The sequence below is a fragment of the Cnephaeus nilssonii genome (assembly GCF_951640355.1).
Source record: "Cnephaeus nilssonii genome assembly, chromosome: X".
NCBI classification, from domain to species: domain Eukaryota; kingdom Metazoa; phylum Chordata; class Mammalia; order Chiroptera; family Vespertilionidae; genus Cnephaeus; species Cnephaeus nilssonii.
Window position 1 is genome coordinate 123970751 of NC_137071.1, and position 24550 is coordinate 123995300.

Genomic DNA, 24550 nt, shown 5'->3' on the forward strand with positions numbered 1-24550 from the left:
TCTTTGTGGGGCTGAATTTTGACTTGAATACACCAGACAACAAACATTTCAAGCTATTGCCTGCCGGCCAACCCTCCAGTTCCTACAATGAAGCCATCTTGATAGAGCGCATTTTGTGATTCAAACATTTTATTACATTTTTCTTATTATTTTATAAAAATTCAAATGGGAAGCCAAAGAAAGTGAAAGGGCTAATACTATAATTTAAACAAAGACTAATAACATTAAATGTATCAAAAGCAGTGGCTCTTGAGATAAGCATACTAGAGCAGCTGGTCAACAGGAGATTGAACTGTGAAGGAAAACAAGGTAAAGGAATATGTACAGATGACTGAAAATACATCTGAAAAATGAGTCAATATATCTTTATGAACATATGTTTCTAAATTTTTTAGGTAGATACCCAGAAGAGGGATTTCTGAGTAATATGGTAGCTCTATTCTTAATTTTTTTGAGGAACTTTTGTACTATTAACATAGCAGCTATAACAATTTATATTCCCACCAGCAGTGCATGAGGGTTCCCTTTTCTCCACAACCTTGTCTCATTGATAATAGCATTCTAACAGATGTGAGGTGGTATCTCACTGTAGTTTTGATTTGCATTTCCCTGATAGCTAGGGAAGTTGAGAATCTTTTCAAATACCTATTGGCCATTTGTATGTCTTCTTGGGAGAAGTGTCTGTTTAGGTCCTCTGGCCATTTTTTAATTGGATTGTTTGGGTTTTGTTGTTGTTGAGTTGTATGAGTTCCTTATGTATTTTGAATGAGGTATTGTTTGCAAATATCTTCTTCCATTCAGTAGGTGGTCTTTTTGTTTTGCTGATGATTTCTTTTACTGTGCAGAAGCTTTTTAGTTTGATGTAGTCCCATTCATTTATTTTTCTTTTACTTCCCTTGCCTTTGGGGTCAAATTCATAAAATCCTCTCTGAGACCAAGGTCCTTAAGTTTAGTATCTATGTTTTTTTCTATGTGATTTATTGTTTCAGGTCTTATATTTAGGTCTTTGATATATTTTTTAGTTAATTTTTGTGTATGCTGTCTAATTTCAATCTTTTGACTGTGGCTTCCCAATTTTCCCAGCACCATTTATTGAAAAGGTTTTCTCTTCTCCACTATATGTATCCCTATGCTTATTGCAGCATTATTCATGGTAGCCAGGACATGGACACAACCTAAGTGTTCTTTGATGAATGATTAGATCAAGAAAGGTATAGTACATATATACAATGGAATACTACTCAGCCATAAGAAAAGATGAAATACTGCCATTTGTGACAGCATGGAAGGATCTTTAGAATAAGCAAAGTAAGTCAAATGGAAAAGGACAAGAACCTTTTCACTCATATGTCGGATATAAAACAGAAAGCAGCAAATGAATAAACAAACAAAATGTATAGACAGGCAATAATATGGTGGTTACCAAAAGGGAAGGAGAGTTGATAGAGATTGAAGAGGGTAATGAGGGTCAAATATATGGCGATGGAAGGAGACTAAACTTTGGGTGGTGAGCATACATTGCAATGTACAGATGATGTATTATAGAACTGTGCACTTGAAACGTATACAATCTTATTAACCAATGTCACCCCAATTAATTAAAAAAGAAAAGAAAATTGAGTCAAAAAGTTACAGTGTAATGACAAAGGAAATGGAGTAATTTTGTTTAGATTTTGGACTGATATATATATTTCCAGAATCAGAGAAGCTCACAGCTCCACAGAGCTATTGATTGGGGTGCAATTTATACATTGCTATCAAATGAAAAAGAAGGATGGTGTCAGACTTCCTTTGGACAAATTTGTCAAGAGAGTTGAAAAGATACCTCAAAATCAACATAAAAATGTCCTGTTTAATCTTTTGAAAGCCATCATCTAACAAATCCTTCTTCCCAACATTAAAATAAAAAATGTTTGAAGAACAGTGCTCGCTTCGGCAGCACATATACTAAAATTGGAATGATACAAAGAAAGAAAAAGAAGCTTGAAGAACTAATGGTCAACATTTTTCAAAATATGTTGGAAATTATAAAATCACAGATCTTTCGGGGAGGCCCCTGACTAAATTGCAAGGTCAAATGTTGGGACTTGGCTTAACTTAGCCTTCTGTCCTGGCTTCTCACTTCAGTTGAGCACAGAATGTGTTAAATTAATGAATGTAATAAATAAATGAACCTCATTGTTTTCCAACAAATATTTGCTAAGGTCTATAGAAGAGGGAGGACAGTTCTTGAAAGCAGAAAGTGTAAGGCTTACTGGGAAGGGAGCTTCTGTTCCCAATAGGTTTTATTGTTTGAAACAAAAAGTCTGCTGTCATCCTTATCATTGTTCTTTACCTAAAGAACAATATTTAAAAACAAACTTCCTGGGCCCTGTCCCTCCCAGGAGCACACCCTCGCTTTTCCCCTCCCCCTCTTCCACCCTTCTTTCTCCAGAGCTCCAAGGATCCTTCTTTTGCCTCTGTAACTTGTTTCCTGAGCCTGTGTCTTCTACAGCTCACTTCTACCCCTGTGACTTTCTAAACTTTCCCTTATAGTTTGAAAAATATAAGAATATAAAATAAAAACAAGCTTCCTGGATCTCTTCTTTCCCAATTTTCAACAAATTTTGAAAAATTTCAGCCAATAGTTCTCCAAATTTTTTATGTCTCCTCTCTCTTTCTGGGACTCCAGTTACATGTATATTAAGGCCTCTTGAAGGTTTTTCACAACTCACTAATACTCTTCATTTTTTTCAGTCTTTCAGTGTGTTTAACTCTGGATAGTTTCGCCCAGTTGGCATGGCTCAGTGGTATGCTCACCTATGAACAAAGAGATCAGGGTTCGATTCCTGGTCGAGACATATGCCCAGGTTACAGGCTCGATCCCCAGTGTGGGGCGTGCAGGAGGCAGCCGATCAATGATTCTCTCTCATCATTGATGTTTCTATCTCCCTCTCCTTCTCCCTTCCTCTCTGAAATCAATAAAAATATATTTTAAAAAAATTCTGGCCCTAACCGGTTTTGCTCAGTGGATAGAGCATCGGCTTGTGGACTGAAAGGTCCCAGGTTCGATTCCGGTCAAGGGCATGCACCTTGGTTGCGGGCACATCCCCAGTAGGGGTTGTGCAGGAGGCAGCTGATCGATGTTTCTAACTCTCTATCCCTCTCCCTTCCTCTCTGTGAAAAATCAATAAAATATATTTTTAAAAAATTCTTAATAGTTTCTATGACTGTGTTTCCAAGTTCATTTATCTTTCTTCTGCAATGTCCAAGCAAATCTTAAAGCAGCTTGTTTTTAACACTATATTCATGTACAGAACAATGATAAGGATGGTAGGAGACTTCTGGTTGAAAACAATATAACATACTGGGAACAGAAGCTCCCTTCACAAGTAAACCTTACAATGGAAAGCATTCTACTTTCAAGAACTGTGTTGTCTCTCCTTAGCAAATATTTGTTGGAAAATAATGGGGTTATTAATCCCATCTACTGTATTTTTCATCTCAGACAATGAATTTTTCATCTTTAGAAGTTGAATGCGTCTTTAAAAAATATTGTTCATCTTTCTCCTTAACATGCTCACTCTTTCCTCTACCTCCTTCAACATATAGAATATATTTAGAATAGCTGTTTAAATGTTCTTTTCAATTAATTTTACCTTCGGTGTCATTTCTGGGTCTCTTTCTATTGATTAATTTTCCCCCTTTTTGGTTGCATTTTTTGGCCATTGTGCATGCATGATCATTTTTTTTGTTTTGTTCATCCTCACCCAAGGATATTTTTCCATTGATTTTTTTTTTTTTTTAGAGAGAGTGGAAGGGAGAGAGAGACAGAGGGAGAAACATTGATGTGAGAGAGACACAGCGATTGGTTGCCTCCCACGCGTGCCCCAACCAGGGCTGGGGAGTGAGCCTTCAACCGAGGTATGTGCCCTTGATCGGAATTGAACCATGCCTGATCATTTTTTATTGGGCCACAGACATTGTGAAGTTTACCAAGTTGGGTTCTGGATTTTCTTTTTTACTATTTTAAATGATTTTGAGCTTTGTCTTAGGATACAGATAAGTTACTTGGAAACAATCTTATCCTTTTGAGGTTTGCTTTCAAACACTGTAGATGGGACCAGCATAGTTAGTTTTTAGTCTAGGGCTAATTTTACCTTACTATTGAGGCAATATGCCTCTTAGTGCTTTTCCTGATGTCCCAGGTAGGGAATGCGAATGATTCCAGCTCTATGTGAGCACCAGGAATTTTCCCCTATGCTCTTTTCAGGTGATTCTTTCCTCAGCCTTGGGTAATCTCTTCACATGCATGTGCTGACTAGTAGTCAGCTGAAGATTAGAGAGGAATCCTCTGCAGATCTCTGCAGTTCTTCCTCCATGCAGCTCTCTACTCTCTGTGCAGCTCTCCCTTCCCTGGTATTTTGCTCTGTGAATTCTAGCCATCCTGTTTACCTGAATCCTCAGCTCCACCCTTCAGCTTAGGCAGAAGAACATCAAGCTCCATTTGAATCTCTTCTCTCTGTCCTGTGGTCTGGAAGCTCTCTTCAGGGGTAAGCTGGGGCAATTGCAGAACTCACTTCATTTGTTTCCCATCTCTCAGGGCTGGCTTCTCTGTACTGCTTATTGTTGAACACTTGAAAACCTTTTTTTTTTCATATATTTTGTGTGTTTTTAGTTGTTTTAGGCAGAGGGTAAATCTGGTCCTTGTTCTTTTATCGTGGGTGCAAGTCGATTGAAGGGTTTTAAGCAGGTTAAATGACATGGATGGGTCTATGGGTTAGAAGGATCATTGATGGCTGATATGAGATGGACTGGTGGTACTGGAACATAGGCAGAGATATGTACCCCTACGTTCATTGCAGTGTTATTTACAACAGCTGAGATATGGGAGCAACCTAAGAGCCCATTGATAGACTATTAGATAAAGAAGATGTCCATCCCTGGCTGGGTAGCTTAGTTGGTGGGAGCATCATCCCGATACACCAAGGTTTTGGGTTTGATCCCCGGGTCAGGCACATACAAGAAGCAACCAATGAATGCATAAATAAGTAGAACAATTGATCTCTCTCTCTCAAATCAATAAATTAAAAAAAATGATTTGGGACATATATACAATGGAATATTACTTGGCCTTAAAACAGAATGAAATCTTACCATTTACAATAGCTTAAATGGACTTAGTCAAATAATGGGCTAAGTGAAATAAGTCAGCCAGAGAAAGACAAATACCATATGAATTTCACTCATATGTGGAACCTAAATAACAAAAATAAATGAACAAACAAAACGGAAACAGACTCATAGATACAGAGAACAGGCTGATGGTTTCCGAGGGGAAGGAGGGTTGGGTGACTGGGTGAAAAAGGTGAAGGGATTAAGAAGTACAAATTAGTAGTTACCCAGTAGTCATGGGGATATAGAATACAGCACAAGGAATATAGTTAATAATATTGCAATAACTATGTATGGTGCCAGGTGGGTACTGGAAATATTGGGGGAACACTTTGTAAAGTATATGATTGTCTAAGCACTATGCTGTACACCTGGAACTAATAGAAAATAATACTGAATGCAGACTGTCATTGCAAACAAAAAATAAATTAATTAAATTAAATGGAATCATAGACAATAAAGAAGATATAGCAAATGGTTAAGAGCATGAACTCTCAATTAGACGAACCGGATTCAATTCTAGCTCTGCCATGTAGTTGCTGTGCTACTCTGGGCAAGTTATTTAACCTCTTTCTGCCTTGGTTTACCAATTTGAAAAATGGTGTTAATAATGGTACTTACCCCACAGGGCTCAATGAGTTTGTATAAAGCACATAGTAAATGTTACTTAATTATTAGTTATTAATATTAATTTTTTGTTATTCTACATCTTGGTGGCAGACTCTGATTCATTTCCGCTACATGAAGGATTTGCAGCAAGACTGTTTTTGAAAGATTATTATGGAATGTTGGAACAGATTCAGAGGGATTAGTGGAAGGGAGAGAGAGAAGGAGAGATAAGGAGAGAGAGGCAGTCAAATGCAGCCTGTTGCTATCCCAGGTGACTGACTTCTCTGATTCCCAGAAGAATATACTATGTTCGACTGTACATTTCTTAAAGAACTGATCTTCTGGAGAGGGAAAGGGCTGTTCTAGCAACCCCAACGCAGGCTCTGTATTCTGTCCACATGGGGGCTTGGAACCGGAATCAAGATTCCATACACAGCAAGTTTTAGAGAAACGATGTGGGCTTACTCTTTTAATGTTTTGATTCTTTTTAATACATTTTTATTGATTTTTTAAGAGAGAGTGGACAGGAAAGGGAGAGAGAGAAACATCTGATGTGTGAGAGAGAAACATCAATCGGCTGCCTCCTGCACCCACCTTGACTGGGGACCGAACCCGCAACCTGGGCATGTGCCCTGACTGGAAATTGAACTAGCGACCTTTGGATGCTCGGGACAACATTCGACTGACTGAGCCACACTGGCTGGGGCATGGGCTTACTTCTTTAAAAAAAAAAAAAAAAAATATATATATATATATATATATATATATATATTTGATTTTTCACAGAGAGGAAGGGAGAGGGATAAAGAGTTAGAAACATCGATGAGAGAGAAACATCAATCAGCTGCCTCCTGCACACCTCCCACTGGGGATGTGCCCGCAACTAATGTACATGCCCTTGACCGGAATTGAACCTGGGACCTTTCAGTCCGCAGGCCGACGCTCTATCCACCGAGCCAAACCGGTTAGGGCTAGAAATGGATTTTTGTATTTCCCCCTTTTTTCTGCCACCCCCCCCCCCCCCGCACCTCAAAGTAGTCAGCTTTGTGGTATATCTCAGGGAAAGGAGGTGGCAAGTCAGGAAAACAAATACACAGCCAGTCTCTTGCTTTTGTGTTCCAAAAGTATAAGCCTGCCCGGCCAGTGTGGTTCAGTGGTTGAGCCTCTACCTATGAACCAGGAGGTTACGGTTCAATTCCCGGTCAGGTCACATGCCAGGACTGAAGGTTCCATTCCCAGTGTGGGGCGTGCAGGAGGCAGCGGATGAATGATTCTCTCTCATCATTGGTGTTTCTATCTCCCCCTCTCTCTCCCTTCCTCTCTGAAATCGATACAAATATATACATATATATATATATATATATATATATATATATATATATATATATATATATTTAAAAGTATAAGCCTTAGGGAAGGGGGTATTAGGGTGCAGGGGCAGAGACAAAGTATCTGGGCCAGAAAACTAAAAGGAAGAAAGAGTTGCAAAGCCTATAAAAAGATTCTTCTCTGTATCACTTCCCCCCTCCCCCCACCTTTGGGAAAAGAGGCAGAGAGCTCTGTGGGAGCTCAAGTGGCATATACTCCTAAAATCTACCCTTGGCTGGCAGGGAGACTCAAGAGAGGAAGGGCTGTGGGGAATGTCTAGGTATTTGGACCAACAGATGACCTTGGCAATGAGTTCCATGCCCTAAGTGTGGTAGAGATGTTAAAGAGGACCACAGCACTTGAAAATACCCATGTGGGCAGAGGGCTCAGCAGTAACTGACAGAATCTAAGGACCTGCAAGCAGATACATTTAATCCACCCACATGCCTGAGCACTACATAAGATCCCCAAAATATGGCATCACCTGGGATAAGGGAAGTGAACATCAAGAATGACTTATATTTTCCTTCAAATATTAATGTTTATTGCATGTAAATGGCTATTTTGTATCTACAATCTGGTAATAGATGTACTTTGTATATTGTAAAAAAATAATAATACTGATAAAAAAGAACGACTTACATTGTTTTCCCAGTAGCTTAGTCAAAGGAGGGATCAAGGTCAGAAACTGAGTTCTAGAAACAGTAACAACTCTACCCACGGCTGCAGTAGTGAGCTAATGGCAAACTTTGAGGTTCATCTTGGTTCCATCTTGATGGAAGGAGTTACTATCCTCTGTGGTAAGGAAAAGATCAACAGCTAGCAGGGTCATGAAACTACCCCCCATCCCCACTCCTGCAGAATATGGGGTCTAAAAATGGATCCAGTGCCAGGCTGCCATGGCTCAACATTTGAGTGTCAAGCCAGGAACCAAGAGGTCCCAGGTTCGATTCCCGGTCAGGGCACATGCCGGGTTGCAGGCTCCATCCCCAGTGTGGGGCGTGCAGGAGGCAGCCGATCAATGATTCTCTCTCTTCGTTGATGTTCCTATCTCTTTCTCCTTCTCCCTTCCTCTCTGAAATCAATAAAAATATGTTTAAAAAGAATACATAAAAAATCAAAATGGATCCAGTGAAGGCTTTTGTAATTTCTTGGCACCTGAGCCTTCAGATAAGTTGAAGTAGATTATTGGAAGGAAGTTTTCCTGGAATAATGTAAAGCCAAATATAACTGGTTAATATAAGTCAAATTTTCTATTTGATGATTAGAAACAGTACACAAATTCCATTTGAGAGTCAGTGGAAACCAGTGGGCAAGAGGGGAATGTTCTCTGTTGTTTGTTTGCTGTTGACTAGATATAATTGCCCATGCCCTTTTCTGCCTATAGTGACATTTGTGCTGAGTTATGGACAGGTTGTTTCAAACAGAAGAGCACATCGACATATATAAAAAAACCAGTGACCAGAACGCTGTAAGGACTGTAATGACCTGTTGCTATGACGCCCACTATGGCCAGGGAACTGGCCGGATGGGGGTGGGGCCAGCTGGCCAACCTCCCTCCGCCCCTCCCCACAGCTGGCCCCACCCTGATCAGCCTCTCCCACCCAGATCTAGGGTGGAGCAGCCAGCCAACTCCTCCTGAGGCCCTTCACCCAGGCCAGCATCGCCCCTATTGGCCCGCCCCACCCCAATCGGCCAGCAGCTCCTCCTCCCAGCCGGCCCTGATCCTGATCGTCCCCCCACCCCAAGAGGGGGTGGGGCTGGCCGGCCAACCTCCTGCAGTCCCTCCCCCTGGCTGCCCCACCCCTGATGGGCCCCCACCACCCCAATCGGTCCGAAGCCCCTCCCCCTAGCCGGCTCCGGCCCCACCCCTGATCACCCCCCTTACCCCAATAGGGGCTGGGGTCAGCTGGATGGGGGGAGGGGCTGCAGGAGGTTGGCCGGCTGGCCCTGCCTCCGATGGGCCCCCACAACCCCAATAGGCCCACGGCCCCTCCCTTCAGCCAGTGCCACCCCCAATCACTCCCCCCCACACCAATCAGGTTGGGGCTGGCTGGCCAACCTCTCACCACCCCACCCACAGCTGCTAACCGCGGATTGGCCCCCTCCCACCCCATTCGGGGGCAGGGCCAGCCGGCCCATTGCCCACAGCCCTTCCCCATGGCCGGCCCCGCCCCCAATCGGGGTGCGGGGCCTGCTGACCAATCGCCATGGCCCCTCCCCCCAGCCAGCTCAGCCCTGATCAGGCCCCAATCTAGGCGGTTGGCTAGCCAACCTCCTGGTTTCTCCTACTCCCTACAGGCCCCGCCCAGATCCACCCCAATTGGGGCCAGACCAGCCGGACCCCACCCGTGCATGAATTCGTGCACTGGGCCTCTAGTATGTCAATAAAAGGCCTACATTGAGAAAGGCCTTTACTTAGATGGGGAGCAAACTTGTTGGATTTTCTAATTTCCAAAGTTTATAAAACTCACATGACTTTAGATTTATTTAGCAAATGTTTGTCAAAGAGGGACTTCCTAGATGGGTTCACCTCTGAGCAGATTGAGGGGCTAATGCTTCCAAGTACTGATCTGTGTTGATTAGATCTTCAGGCTCAGAGACAAAGAAAGGAACAGGTGACAACTGAGGGAGCTACCTGTTGCTTTTCCTAAAGGTGGGTTGTATGTGGTGGTGGTGGTGGGAGTAGAGTGACATTGAAAAATAAAAATGGCGGACAGTTTCTAGTTACTATCTCAATGGGAGTCAGGACCTATAAAGACTTGGAATAACGTGGTAACCTTTAATATTGTTCTTAAGTGGTTATTTGGCTATGCATCCCAATTCCCCCACAGTAGTCAATAATTTAACAGGGAAAAGGGACTATCCTCAGGGGCAAGTGAGTAAAGAAGGATTTGGGGAGACCTCATCCATTCTACAGCTAATTGGGAATGTAGACACCTCTAAGCTAGGGAGGTGGCACTATCTGGAGAAACCTTTTCTTTCAAATTTATCCAGGAAGATCTCCACAGGTGGAATAGCTGGACCTTATAACCCTGAATTTCATTTCCTCAGTTTCCCTCCATTGTCAAAATTGGGATATGGCGATTTGAATTTATTCAGGGCAAGGTCTGGTTTCCTTGCATGTCCTGGCAATATTGGGATTAAAAATCAACCTTTGAGAGGAAAGGTGCAGAGACAAGACGCAGGGCCACCATTCCACTCCATTTGGACTAGAAAGTTACATGTATTGCTAGTTTTTTAAAGAGCTGAAAAAGGCTGAGGTTCTGAGGGCTACAGCAGGAAAAGAAAAAAAAAAGTGTTGGAGATAAGAGGTTGGTATAGCTTAGTGATGGGGCCCTTAGGCTGTGCAGTTGAAAATATTAGCTCTGCATTTTCCAGCCTCCGACCCTCAAGGCATCCTAAGGCTTAAGGGGCCTTGAGAAAGCAATCCTGCCCTTAGGGGCTTTCAGTCTAGGGCTGTGACGCCAGACGCACCTTGGGGGGGTTGAAAAATGCCTGAGTTCTGGACTGAGCACACTTGGGTTCAAGTTCTGACTCTTCAATACCTAGTTGTGTGAACTTGAGCAAGTCATGTGCATTTTCCCCTCCTGAGCCTCAGTTTCCTCTTCTGTGGAGCCAGGATTGTTCATGTAAGAATGACAGAAACAATTCTGATACAGTTAAGGAAACAATCTTAAACCAAGTAGCTGCCCGGAGGTTAACATGTAGTGAATGCTCTAAGGAGGTAGTATTCATACCAACTAGAGGATCTGGGAGGTGGATGGTGGGAGATGTGAGAGCCAGTCTCAGGGGGGGTGGAATGTGGCCTTTCCGCATGCGCACAGGCTAGGAGCCCTGCGGAGCAGCGAGGGGGGCGGGGCCAGGTTCTGAAAAGGTTGCTATGGCACCGTGGGGCCAGGGGAGGTTAACCGAACCCTTAAAACCTTACTCCCTCCCCCACTCGCCACCGCCTGGGCCGAGAGCCATTGTTCCTGGCAAAATGGCGTCGGTAATCCCCCTCCCGGCCTGAGGCCTAAGTAAGGCAGAGGGTGGGAGTGGACCTGAAGGTGGGAACAAAAACTACAATTCCCAGAGTACCCTGCACCTGCCCGCGAGGCGCAGGGCACGTGCCCAGGCCTAGCGGTTACAAGCCGTCAAAAATCCCTTTCATAGCTTCCCTTTCCCATCCCAGCTTTTGCTGTTGCTCAGCCCCCGCGCGCGCGCACTGCAGTCACCGGGGGTGGGGGGGTACATGCCGTGGCCGTTGCCCTCGCAACGTAACCGGGAGACCGGTATTTGTAAATCTGTGCTTCGACTTCTAATCCCAAAGCCGGCAGGTATGGGTCTCGCGAGAAAAGCCGGGAGTTGGAAAAAAAAAGGGAGTTAGGGGTGGTAGTTGCAAAGGTGCGGGCGGGTACCACATCTCGGCGGAGCCCCCGCATTTACAGTCCTGTGAAAAACTGAGAGTGGATGGAGGGTGGCTAGGAAGTTGTGTGTGCTTGGACTTTTTTTGTTCTCAGAAAGCAGCCGTGGAGAGAGAGCTTTTGAACCCACGGGAGGTGTCACGCGTGGCTCCTTCCTGAGATTTCCTTCTGGGAGCCTTTCTCCTCGACGCGCATCTCTGGCTCCCGCTGCGCCGCAAAGGGCGGGGGAGGAGCGCGCACTCTCCCGTTGGCCAGCCGCTCGGCACCTCGCCGCGTTCGGGGCCGTTCGGAGTCGGGGCTGCTCCTTCGGCTGTCTCCGCCCCTCCCCCTCCACTTTCCTCCCCTCCCTTTCCCGCCCCCCTCCGCCCCTCTCCCGGCTCCAACTGAATTCCCTGGCTGGAGTACGCGTGCGCTTGCTCAGCTCTCGGGCGAGCGCGAGCTCGGGCTCGCACCCCGCTCTCCGAACCCCGCCCGCTCCATACCTACCGGCGGTAGCTGGCCCGGTGGGCTCGCGGGGAGACGCTCGCGCGCGCACGCGCACACGCCGCGGAGCGGAGCGCGAGACACCGAGGAGGGGAGTTAGTAGCATCGGAGGAGGCGTTAGAGGAGGAGGCGGTGTGTGCGTATGTGTATGCTCTATGGTGTGGCTCGTCGAGGGGCGAGCGGAGGCTTGGAAGAGGACAGAGGAGAAGCGAAAAGAGTCCGAGTCTCCATCTACTAGAACCTCTAATCTGGTGAGGGTCCCGGGCCGGGCAGAGCGCCGGGAGAGAGGGAGGAGGCCGGGGGGCGTGTCTGGGATCGGGCTGAGAGATGAATGGGCCGGGGATGAATGGAGGGAGGCAGCGGCGGCCAGGAGTCTGTTAGGAGTAAGCGCCCTAGTGGGGGGCGCTTTGACCGAGGCGAGGTGATTGCCGTCCCCAAGAGGTATGGGACGAGGCCGGGGCTCGGGTCTTCGGGGTTGTCGGTATCGGCGAACAGGCGGGGAGGAGAATGAAGAGGGTAAAAGTGGGGAAGGGCAGGTCCGAGGTTGAGGTGCGTTTTTTTGTCTTTTTTTTGTTTTTGTTGGGGGGTGGCAACTTTGGGAGTTGATGGAAGACGAGGGGACGGGGAAGGTGAGGAGGGGACACGGTGGGGCGGGAGACGGTTGACAAAGGGGCTGAGTGATCCTTTAAGTTAGATTGAGGCAGCTGAAAGGGGAAGATCGCTTCAGGTATGGGAAGTTGGGTTTCAGTGGGTAATGGGGTGGGGGAAAGCGGATTTCGTTTAGAGATTCAGTGGATGTGTGCAGGTCCTTAGGACTGGATCGGGGCGAGGGATACTGCGGGCTCGTTGTGTAAGTGGGTTAGGTTCAGAGAGACTGAGAGGTGTTAACTTGGGACCCGGTGGTGTGTTCTGTTACTGACAGGTTGGGGATGTGGTATAAGGGGGTTAGGATAAAGTGGCGAGCTGGCTTCACTGTACTGAGAGAGGTTTTGTTTGACTAGTTAAGAGTGGTGAAACATTTATGTAGTGGGGTATGGCTGGAAATCCTGCACGTGTGTCTCCGTGCCTTGGGAGTTGATAGACCTTGTTAAAATGAAATTGAACCCTCAAAACAGATGCGAATGGTATGGCTGGTCCTTAAGAGCTACTGTTGGCTGAAGCAGTTCTATGAAGAATAGCCTTTAAAGTTGGGAAAATGTTCGGTACAATAGTGATTGCATCCAATATTGGGAGGCATTGTTACCTGTTTTTTTCATCTATAGTAAGTTGTAATACCAAGGGAACTTTTGAAGAGGTCTCAGTATATGACACAGAGCAGCAGGTGTCTTTTAGACAGTCTCTATACTCTGGATTTACCAGTTTAAAAATTGTTTCAACTCAACAGTGCAAAGGAAAGTTACCTTGCATTCAAGAGTAGCTAAAAGGCACTAAAGCTGATTTTGAGTGCTAGAATACTTTATATATGATTTTTTTTGGTGTCATTCTGAATTTACCTTGTTTGCAAAATAGGCACTTGATTTTTTAATGTGAGTTTAAATTACAGAAGATTACTTGAACATTTTGTTCTCGGAATACATTACTTATCTGGTAAGGATGTCTTGTGATGGTCTCATTCTGTTCTGGGTCAAGATGAATAGTTTATGGATTTTTAACTTTTCATGATTACTTTTTACAAACTTGACTGACATCCATCCATTTATCTTGGAGATGTTGCACATTTGAGAACATTCTTTCATTCTGCTTTGATGTAGATACAATGTTCACATTCTCTCAGATTAAAATGAATACTACTTACTTATTAAGTGGCAGCCTGGAAATGTTGCACTCACTCTGGCAGGCCAAGGTAGTGTCCCCATTTTCAGCTAGATGTTCCTGGAGTGGAAGAACATTCAAGTATCGAGGCTGGAAAGAGTAAGCATTGTATATTTGGGGAGTGGAATGAGATAAGGCTAGAATCTTACATTGAGGTCGGGGTGAAGGACTACTCTGAAGAGTCAGGAGCCCTTGACTCTTTAAGAAAGGGAACAACATAAGCAGATTTGTGGTCATCTCACCACCTTTGCTTCTGAGCCCCCCTTCCCCCCCCCCCCCCCCCCCCCCCAGTTTGGAATGCTCTCTCTCCCTTTCCCTTTGAATTTGAATTCAATAGCTATTTCTGAAAGTCTGGCCTGCTCCCATCTTTTTTCCTTTTCTCAGCATCCTACACTAAGTTTGGTTAGGTGTCCTCCTTTAGTGGGACCAGCCACCTTGTACATATTTTTATTACTGTACTTCTGTTGGGAGACAAGCAGGAAAGTTTTCCTTTTTATGCCTGAGAGAGAAAATAAAGCTCAGAAAATAAGACTTGCCCTAGTAAAGTAAGTGGTAGACCCTGGAGTTTGGACTTCTAGACCAATGTTGATCCTCATATCACAAGTCTACATTCATTGATATGATTATTCTGTAGTGTTTTAGGAGTTAAATTTCTGTAATGTGGACTTGAACTTTCTTCTGTAAAGTAGAGGGATTTCTTTTTCAGTAAGATGTCCCATCATTTAGCCAGTAAATGATAAAGGCAATGGTTGCAGTGAACCAGAATCAGAAGTAAAGGAAAGAAAATAGTCATAAGGTCCTGGCTGAATAGCTCAGTAGATTAGAGCATCTTCACCATATGCCAAGGTTGTGGGTTCAATCCCCTGTTAGGGCACATACAAGAATCAACCAATGAATGCATAAATAAATGGAACAACAAATTGATCCTTCTCTCCCTCTCTCTCTAAAAGTCAATCAATACTTTTTAAAATTTTTAATAAAAAAGCAAGAAAATAGTCAAGTAGGAAAAAGAAAACTTATATTACTATCAGATTTCTAATCAGATAATTTACATAAAAATAATGGAGGGCCAAAATTTTTGTGTCGTATATGTTTGGGGAGGTTGTGTATAAAAAACGCCCTTCCTTTCTCGTCTCCCATCATAGTATAAGTAGACCAGCTCTATTTGCAGATAAACTTTATTGTGTCTGTTGGCTAAAAGCCAGAATACAACAAGAAGGGTGGGTCTTTTCCATTTGGTTTGAAATCATAAAATTTACGGTGCTGTTAGGAGATATTTGATGACTGGGAAGGACAGCTATAAGGCATTCATTCAGAAATTCTCAGGGCTTCAAAAGTAGAATCTGATGCCGTTTTTTAATTGTTTTGATTGAGCCTGTCATGAGATTGTTGGGTTTGAAAACATGTTGAGATGAACTGACTACAGAAATGAGCCTTTAATGCCCCTTTTTTTCCAGGAATATATAATTTTTGCATGAACTTTTTTTTTTTCAATCCTCACCTGAGGATATGCTTCCATTAATTTTTATTTTTATTTATTTTATATTTATTTTTTATTTTTATTTATTTCAGAGAGGGAGGGAGGGAGGGAGAGAGAGAGAGAGAGAGAGAGAGAGAGAGAGAGAAATATCAACGATGAGAGAGAATCATTGATAGGCTGCTGCCTCCTTTACACCCCCTAGTGGGGATTGACCCCCCCCCCCCAACCCGGGCATGTGCCCTTGATGTGAATCAAACCTGGGACCCTTCAGTCGGCAGGCCGACACTCTATCAAGTAAGCCAAACCAGCCAGGGCATTTTTAAAAATATATTTTATTGATTTTTTTTTTATTTTTTATTTTTATTTTTTTACAGAGAGGAAGGGAGAGGGATAGAGTTAGAAACATCGATGAGAGAGAAACATCCATCAGCTGCCTCCTGCACACCTCCTACTGGAGATGTGCCCGCAACCAAGGTACATGCCCTTGACTGGAATCGAACCTGGGACCCTTCAGTCCGCAGGCCAACGCTCTACCCACTGAGCCAAACCGGTTAGGGCTAAGGCATTTTTAGAAACAGAGGGAGGGAGGGAGGGAGGGAGGGAGGGAGAGGGGAGGGGAGAGGAGAGAGAGAGAAAGAAAAAGAAAGGAAGGAAGGAAGGAAGGAAGGAAGGAAGGAAGGAAGGAAGGAAGGAAGATAATAATCGATGTGAGAAAGAAAGAAAGAAAGAAAGAAAGAAAGAAAGAAAGAAAGAAAGAAAGAAAGAAAGAAAGAAAGAAAGAAAGAAAAAAGAAAGAGCAATAATAATAATCGATGTGAAACATCGATCCATTGCCTCCCACAGGGGCCCCAACCGGGCATACAACCCGAAGCTTTTTGGTCTGTGGGATAACCATTTAACCAACCGAGCCACACTGTCCAGGGCTCATGAAGTTTTGAAAATAGAAATGAAGCAACATTGTTTCCTGTGGTTTTGCCTGGTAACTTTTTATTGTGATAAAATCCACATAGTATAAAAGTTACCATTTAGAGCATACAGTCCCTGGCATGAAGTACCTTCATGATGTTGCATATCTAGTTCCAAACATTTTTATCACTCCAAAAGCAAACCCTGTACCCATTAAGCAGTCGCTCCCCATTGCCCTTTTCCCCCAGTCCCTGGCAACCACTAACATGCTATCTCTGTGGATTTGCCTATTCTGGATATTTTGTATAAAGGAAATCATACAATACATGGCTTTTTTTTGTGTCTGGCTTCTTTCACTTTGCATGTTTTTGAGAGTGGCATATATCAATACTTCATTCCTTTATTATTATTGAATAATATTGCCTTGTATGTATATACTGCATTTTGCTTATTCATCAGTTCATAGGCATTTGGGGTCTTAACATATTTTGACTTTTTTTGTTTCCAAGTATCTTAATTTTTAGAGTTTTAAGTTGTTATTTGCAAAAAAATCATTAAAATACATAGAAATATGTTATTTTCTTTTTTTTGAAATATGCCATTTTCATTGGATTTTGTATATTGGATTAAAAACTATTATATTTGTTTATTTGTGAATTTAAATATCTTATATATATATATTTTAAAAGTTTTCATTGTTGAAAGTATTACATATGTCCCCCTTTTTTCCTCCATTGACCCCTTCTAGCCCGCCCCCACCCCAGGCCTTCACCACCCTACTGTCTGTGTCCATGGGTTATGCATATATGTATACAAGTTCTTTGGTTGATCTCTTCCCACCCACCCACCTTCCTCCACCTTTCCTCTTGAGATTCCACAGTCTGTTCCATGCTTCTGTGTCCCTGGATCTATTTGTTCATCAGTTTATTTTGTTCATTAGATGCCCCATATGAGTAAGATCATGGGATACTTGTCTTTGACTGACTTATTTCACTTAGCATGATAGTCTCCAGGTCCCTCCATGCTGTCTCAAAGGGTAAGAGATCCTTCTTTTTAAAAAAAAAAATAGTTTTATTGATTTCAGAGAGGAAGGGAGAGGGAGAGAGAGATAGAAACATCAATGATAAGAGAGAATCATTGATCGGCTGCCTCCTGCACGCCCCCCACCGGGAAACGAACTCACAACCCGAGCATGTGTTCTTAACTGGAATCAAACCCAGGACCTTTCAGTCCGCAGGCCGACTCTATCCACTGAGCAAAACCAGCCAGGGCAAGATCCTTCTTTTTTACTGCTGCATACTATTCCATCATCTACTGATGGAAAAAACTATTTTATATTATGAATTGTAGTAACCAGATTAGGGAAGTTTTCCGTCAGTTTTTCAGATAGGTTTTAAATTCCTTGCTCGCTCTCTTCTTCTGGCACCCCCCGTGATGTGAATGATGGTATATTTGAAGTTGTCCCAGAGGTTCTTATCTATAATATCCTAATTTTTTCCTTTTTTATTGAATGTGTTGGGGTGATACTGGTTAACAAAATTATGTAGGTTTCAACCCTAGCCAGTTTTGCTCAGTGGATAGAGCATCGGCCTGAGGACTGAAGGGTCCCAGGTTCCATTCCGGTCAAGGGCACTTGCCTGGGTTGCGGGCTCGATCCCAGTAGGGGGCGTGCAGGAGGCAGCCGATCAATGATTCTCTCTCATCATTGATGTTTCCATCTCTCCCTCTTCCTTCTTCTCTGAAATCAATAAAGAAATATATATATATATATACATATATATATATATATATATATATTAAATTATGTAGGTTTCAGGTGCACAATTCTATCACATATCATCTGTACACTGTATTGTGTGTTCACTACCCCAAGTCAAGTCTCTGTCCATCACCATTTATATTCCCTATACCCTCCTGTGCTCCCACCCCACTACTATCCTCATTTTAAAATTTTTCTTTTTGCTGTTCTGATTGGGTGTTTTCTGTTTCCTTATCTTCCTAATCACTAATTTGTCCTCTGCTTCATCTACTCTACTGTAGATTCCCTGTAACGTATTCTTCATTTCATTATTGTGTTCTTCATTTCTGACTGGTTCTTTTTTATGGTTTCTTTTTATCGCCATTTTTATGTTTCTTGTCTCTTTGTTGAAGTTCTCACTGAGATCATTGACTATCTGTTTAACCAGTGTTTTGAACTCTGCATTTGGTAGATTGCTTATCTATTTGATTAATTCTTTTTCTGGAATTTTGTTTTATTTCATTTGGGGCATGTTTCTTTGTCTCCTCATTTTGACTGCCTCCCTGTAGAGTTCCTATGTCTCCTGGTCTTGGTAGAGTGGTCTTAACGTAGTAGGCGTCCTGTAGGGCTCAGTGGTGCAGCCTCCCTGGTCACCTCAGCTGGGTGCTCCAGGTGTTTTCGCCATGTGGGCTGTATGCACCCTCCTGTTGCAGTTGAGCCTTGATTGGTGTTGGTGCACCAATGGGAGGGATTTACCTCCAGGTTGATTGGCTACAAGAACTGGTCATGACCACCGTGAAGCATAGGCTGTGTAGGGATCAACCCCATGAAGCAGGACTGGCTTTAGTGAGACTGGGGCCTGCTGAGTCAGCCCCTTGAGTGTGTCACTTGTGGAGGTGGTTGGGTGGTGGTTTGCCATGGTCTGAAGCTGTCCACTGTGTGCACTGGGTCTGGGGCCTCCTGGGAGGTGCAGACTAAGGTCAGCCGCCACCTGTGTTCTGCCTAGAGCCACCTGGCATGAGCTACATAGCCATGTGCCGATGGCTACTACTTGTGCTGGGCTTGTAGTTGCCTGGGAGTGGTGTAGCTGCTAATCAAGGCTGGCTACCCACTAGTGCCAGGCGAGGGGCCACTTAGCAAGAGGCACCGGGCATGCCAAGCCCAGATATTGCTTGTTTGAGAGATTTTAGGCAAGTCTGAAGCAGGAACCAAGACAGGCCATTTATATGGAAAAGCCACTGGAAATGGATTGGGTGGGCCCACAAGTTGGGTGGGGCCGGGTCTGAGGGAGCCACCATTGCAGGGCTAACGGTGTTATCCAGGTTGATAGAGACTCACATATGGCACCCGCCTGCCAGCTCTATGTGAGGAGGGCTCAGCAAAGGGGCAATGGCTCCTGCCAGTACTTCTGTCTGGGAGAAAGCTGCTCCTCCAATCCTCACTGGACAACTCAGTTCTTCCCTGTATGTTCCCTGGCACCTTTGGAGTTACTGTGAGTCCAAGTACATCCTTGCGGCAGGCCCCTTTAAGAGGAATGCCTGGACTCCAACAGCCTCTATCTCACAGTCAGAGTTAAAGGGACTTCCTGGCACTGGAATCCTGGGCTGGGGGGCCTGGTGAGGGCTTGGGACCCCTGGGTCCTTAGAGGGGATCTCCACAGCCAAGATATCCCTCCCAATTTTTATTTTTAATTTTTTCTTTTTAATCCTCACCTGAGGATATATTTATTGATTTGAGAGAGAGATATAGATAGATAGATGATAGATAGATAGATAGATAGATAGATAGATAGATAGATAGAGAAACATAAATGTGAGAGAGTAACATCGATCAGTTGCCTCTTGTACGTGCCCCAACTGTAACCTGCAACGTAGGTATGTGCCCTGACCAGGAATAGAACCTGCAGCCTTTTTGGTGCACAGGACAATGTTCCAACCCACTGAGCAACCCAGCCAGGACCTCCCTCCTGATTTTTAAATTTCACACGTGGGTGTGGGACCAGCCCATTCCGAGTCTCTCCCGTCTTGTAAGTCTCAATGTGGCTTCTTTTTCTATATACTTAGTTCTAGGACTTCTGTTCAGCTAAACTTCAGGTGGTGCTGAATGATGGTCCTATAGTTTTCGTTGTAATGTTGATGTGGTTGTAAGGTGTGTGTGTGTGTGTGGGGGGGGGGCGAGGACAGCATTTACCTACCCTGCCATCTTGATCGGAAACCCCCACTTTTGGCTTTTGTGAATGCAGACAGTCCTCGGGTTACGTCGGACTCGACTTACGTTGTTTCGTGGTTACGTTGCCATCTCCCATTTATTTATATATATAAAAAAAGTTCCGTCATTTCGACGTATGTGCATATGTGCTTTATGTTTTATATTATTTATTTACCACCAGTAAAGGTCAGGAATTGTTATCTTTCTTTTAACTTATTTTTACTGTTTCACTTCATTACTGCTGTGTCTGTGCTCCGTGTGAGTGACGTAGGTGGGTTCTGACTTACGGCAAAAATCGCTTACGTCGCGCCGTAGTAACGGATCTCTGATGTAACCTGAGGACTGCCTGTAATTCTGGTATGAATATTTGTCCCAGGTTTGTTTGAAAACTGGTTTTTAACTTTTTTGGGTACGTACCTAGGAGTGGAATTTCTGGTACATATTATGTTCTGCACATAATTCTATGATTTACTTGTTAAGGAACCACAAAACTGTTTGCCACAGTGGCTGTACCATTTTACATAGCAGATAACAATGTATGGGAGTTCCAATTTTTCCACACCTTCACCAGCATTTGTTACTGTGTGTGTGTGTGTGTGTGTGTTTTGTGGCCATGCTAGTAGGCGTGAAGTGATACTTCGTTGTGGTTTTGATTTGTAATTCTTTTTTTAAAAATATATTTTATTGATTTTTTACAGAGAGGAAGAGAGAGGGATAGAGAGTTAGAAACATCGATGAGAGAGAAACATCGATCAGCTGCCTCTTGCACACCTCCTACTGGGAATGTGCCCGCAACCAAGGTACATGCCCTTGACCGGAATCGAACCTGGGACCCTTGAGTCCGCAGGCCAACGCTCTATCCACTGAGCCAAACCGGTTTCGGCTGATTTGTAATTCTTTTTTTTTTTTTTTTTTTTTTTAAATATATTTTATTGATTTTTTTACAGAGAGGAAGGGAGAGGGATAGAGAGATAGAAACATCGATGAGAGAGAAGCATCGATCAGCTGCCTCCTGCATGCCCCCTACTGGGGATGTGCCCGCAACCAAGGCACATGCCCCTGACCGGAATCGAACCCGGGACCCTTCAGTCCGCAGGCCGACGCTCTATCCACCGAGCCAAACCGGCTAGGGCTGATTTGTAATTCTTTAATGACTAATGATGTTGAGCATCTTTACATGTGCTCGTTGACTATTTGAATTTCTGTTTCGGAGAAATGTTTATTTATTTTCCCATTTTTAAGTCTGATTGCTCATCTTTTTATTGTTATTTAAGGAGTTGTTGCCAAATCCAAGGTTATGAAGACTTACTAATTTCTTTGCAGAGTTTTATAGTTTTAGCTTTAATATTTAGTTCTTTGCTCTGTTTTGATTTCATTTTTGTATATGGTGTGTATAAGGGTCCAGCTTCGTTGTTTTGCAGGTGGATTAACTTAAAGTTTTTAAACTATAAAATACAGAGTACGCAATACTTACTATATGTGTGTATTAGTTAAATGAAGCTATTTTGTGATGATATCTAGTCACTCTTTGAGCAGTTGTGGGGGAGAAATGCATTTTTTAAGGGCACACCTGATATTTGAAGTGAGAGATATTCTAAAGCTTTTTTGACTCAGGGAGATTTTTATGATCAGGAAACTTTAATACAGCAAGCGAGACAATCTTTATGCTAAAGTTACATAAGTGGTTTTTAAATAACGAATATTATTTTTGTTCTCAAATTGTTTGTCAAGGGTGAAATCCTTGCTTAAAACAAGGAAAAAAGCCTGGCCAGCGTGGCTCATTGGTTGGGTGTCCATCCATGAACCAGGAAGGAGGTCACGGTTTGATTCCCGGTCAGGGCACATGCCTGGGTTGCAGGCTGGATCCCCAGTGTGTGGGGCGTGCAGGAGGCAGCTGATCAATGATTCTCTCTCATCACTGATGTGTCTATCTCTCTCTGCCTCTCCCTTCTTTTGGAAACTGTAAAGCAAGGTGTGATCAACTTTTTCCTATAAAGGACCAGGTAGTAAATATTTTAGGCTTTGCGTGCCATGGAGTCTCTGTTGCAAGGACTCAGCGGCTGTTGTAGCAGCCTTAGGCAATATGTAAATGAATGAGTATGGCTATATTCCAATAAAGCTATTTATGAACACTGAAATAATTAGTTTTGAATATCTTTCATGTGTCATAAAATATTCTTTTTATTTTTCCCAACCATTAAAAGTGTAAAAGTCTTTCTCAGCTCACCTACTGCACAAAAACAGTTAGTTAGGTGAGGTGGGTTTGGCCTGGGTGCTATATGTAGTTTGGCTGCCACATTTTATTTTTTATTTTTTAAAAAAACTGGGTTCTTAAGTACTCATATGATTTTTGATGGGCCAAAGGAGGGAGGGGATACACACTGTTCCTTACATATGTTCTACCATGTTTCTATGCTCTTAGATTTCCTAAGAATTCGGGTTTCTCTGACTGCTCCTTTCAGTGAAAGTCATGACTATCACTTTATCTATAGTCCCTGTTTCAGTGATCTCATATAGTCTTTCTAGAGGCCCGCTGCACGAATTCGTGCACAGGCAGGGACCCTCTGTGTGGCCTGCAGGGATCGGGCCAAAACCCTCAGTGCAATGCCACCTGCAGCTCCCACCTGCCGCTCCCACTCATCCTGGCCCCACTGTGCCTGCCATGGGCTCACACCCATTCAGTCCCGATCAGGAGAGGTGAGTGCTACAGCCATGAGCCCTGCGTCTGGTGCCCTCCCAAGGGGAGTGGTCTGAGGGATTGGGCTGAAACTGACTTTCCGACAACCCCCAAGGGGTCCCGGATTGTGAGCGGGCGCAGGCCAGGCTGAGGGACCCTCTCTGGTGGTCCGTGCACGTCATAGCGACTGGTCAAACAGTTGACTGTCTGCCCCTGGTGGTCAGTGCACATCATAGCGAGCGGTTGAGCAGCCTTAGCATATCATTAGCATATTATACTTTGGTTGGTTGTTTGGTTGTTCTGCCATTCAGTCTATTTACATATTACCCTTTTATTACAGAGGATGGCATAAAATACCGTTTCACACCAAATTCACATCTCCAGCCTAGACCTACCTCATGAACTCTAGCCTTGTTCCTGACATTGGGCCTTTGCAACTAGCTGTCCCTTTAGACATTCTACACCAGGGGTCCTCAAACTACGGCCCGCAGGCCACATGCGGCCCGCCTAGGACATTTATCCGGCCTGCCGGGTGTTTTTGCTGCCACTGCCTGTCCTGCTTAGCAGCCGACTTAGCAGTGTGCATAGGAATTGGTTCATAGTTTTTTTTAAACTATAGTCCGGCCCTCCAACGGTCTGAGGGACAGTGAACTGGCCCCCTGTTTTAAAAGTTTGAGGACCCCTGTTCTACACCCTTACCTCCTCATCTTTGCTCAAATGTTGCCTTTTCACTGAAGCCTATTCTGACCATGCTACTTAATGTTGTAACCTGTTTCTTACTCACAGACTGCAAATACTAGATATTTTATATATTCACTGGGGGCCCAGTGCACGAACTCGTGCACCTTAAAAGGAACTGTGGGCTGCGAGGCTGCGGTAGTAGGCACAGGGGCGGGTCTCGGCCCATCCTCCATGCCCCTGCCTGGCCCCTCCCACTTCGGCTCCGGTCCCCTGTCTACGGCAGCCCTGCTCCTGCTGCAGCCACCACTCCCATGCACTGACCCTGCTCGCACCCGCTGAAGTTGCAGAGCAATTGGGACCAGTGCCAGCAGTGGGTGCGAGTGGCAGCTACTGCCCCAATCACCCCTCAGGAGCAGGGGGAGGTGGAGAAGTCCTCAGGGGTGATCAGGGCCTGCAGCCGCTGCTCACCCATTGATGGCGCTGAGTGATTGGGACCAGCACCGGGCACCAGCAGCGAGTGTGAGTGGTGGCTCTGGCGCTGGCTATGGGTGCAAGTGGGGCTGTCGCCAGCAGCTGGTGCAAGAGGCTGCTGACAGCCCCGATCTCTCCTCAGGAACAGGGGGAGGTGGAGAAGCCCTGAGGGGCGATTAGGGCCGGCATCCTCCACTTGCATCCGCTGATGGCACCAAGTGATCAGGGCTGGCGCTGGGCGCTGGCAGTGGGTGTGAGCAGTGGCTCTGGTGCCAGCAGCGGGTGCAAGCGGATCCAGCGCCGGCAGCAGGTGCAAGCGCTGGGTGGAACCGCGGCATGCAGGAGCCAAGAATTTTCAGTAACTACCAGAGGCTCGCCCCGATGACAGCTACTGGTGCCCCCCCACCCTTGGTCTGGCACCCCCTGCTCACCTGTTCCACCATCCCACCGCAGCCAACACCCACCATGTTCTGCACACGCCCCCCTCCCCGGTGGTCAGCTCACGTCATAGCAACCGGTTGTTGTTTGGTTGTTCCAGTTGTTTTGCCCGTTTGGTC

At 44.6% G+C, this 24550-nt stretch overlaps 1 protein-coding gene across 3 annotated transcripts in view; it reads left to right on the plus strand.

Moving 5' to 3' along the window:
• The first annotated feature begins 4410 nt into the window (after positions 1-4410).
• WNK3 (WNK lysine deficient protein kinase 3) overlaps positions 4411-24550 on the plus strand; it is a 121747-nt gene continuing 101607 nt past the window's right edge. Inside the window, exon 1 of one of the 3 annotated variants that reach the window (XM_079765008.1) lies at positions 4411-4532. The gene's annotated coding sequence lies outside the window, so the exon portion shown is untranslated. Of the gene's footprint in view, positions 4533-11986; positions 12272-24550 lie in introns of those variants that run through there. The other 2 variants (XM_079765007.1, XM_079765009.1) reach the window with 2 other exon arrangements.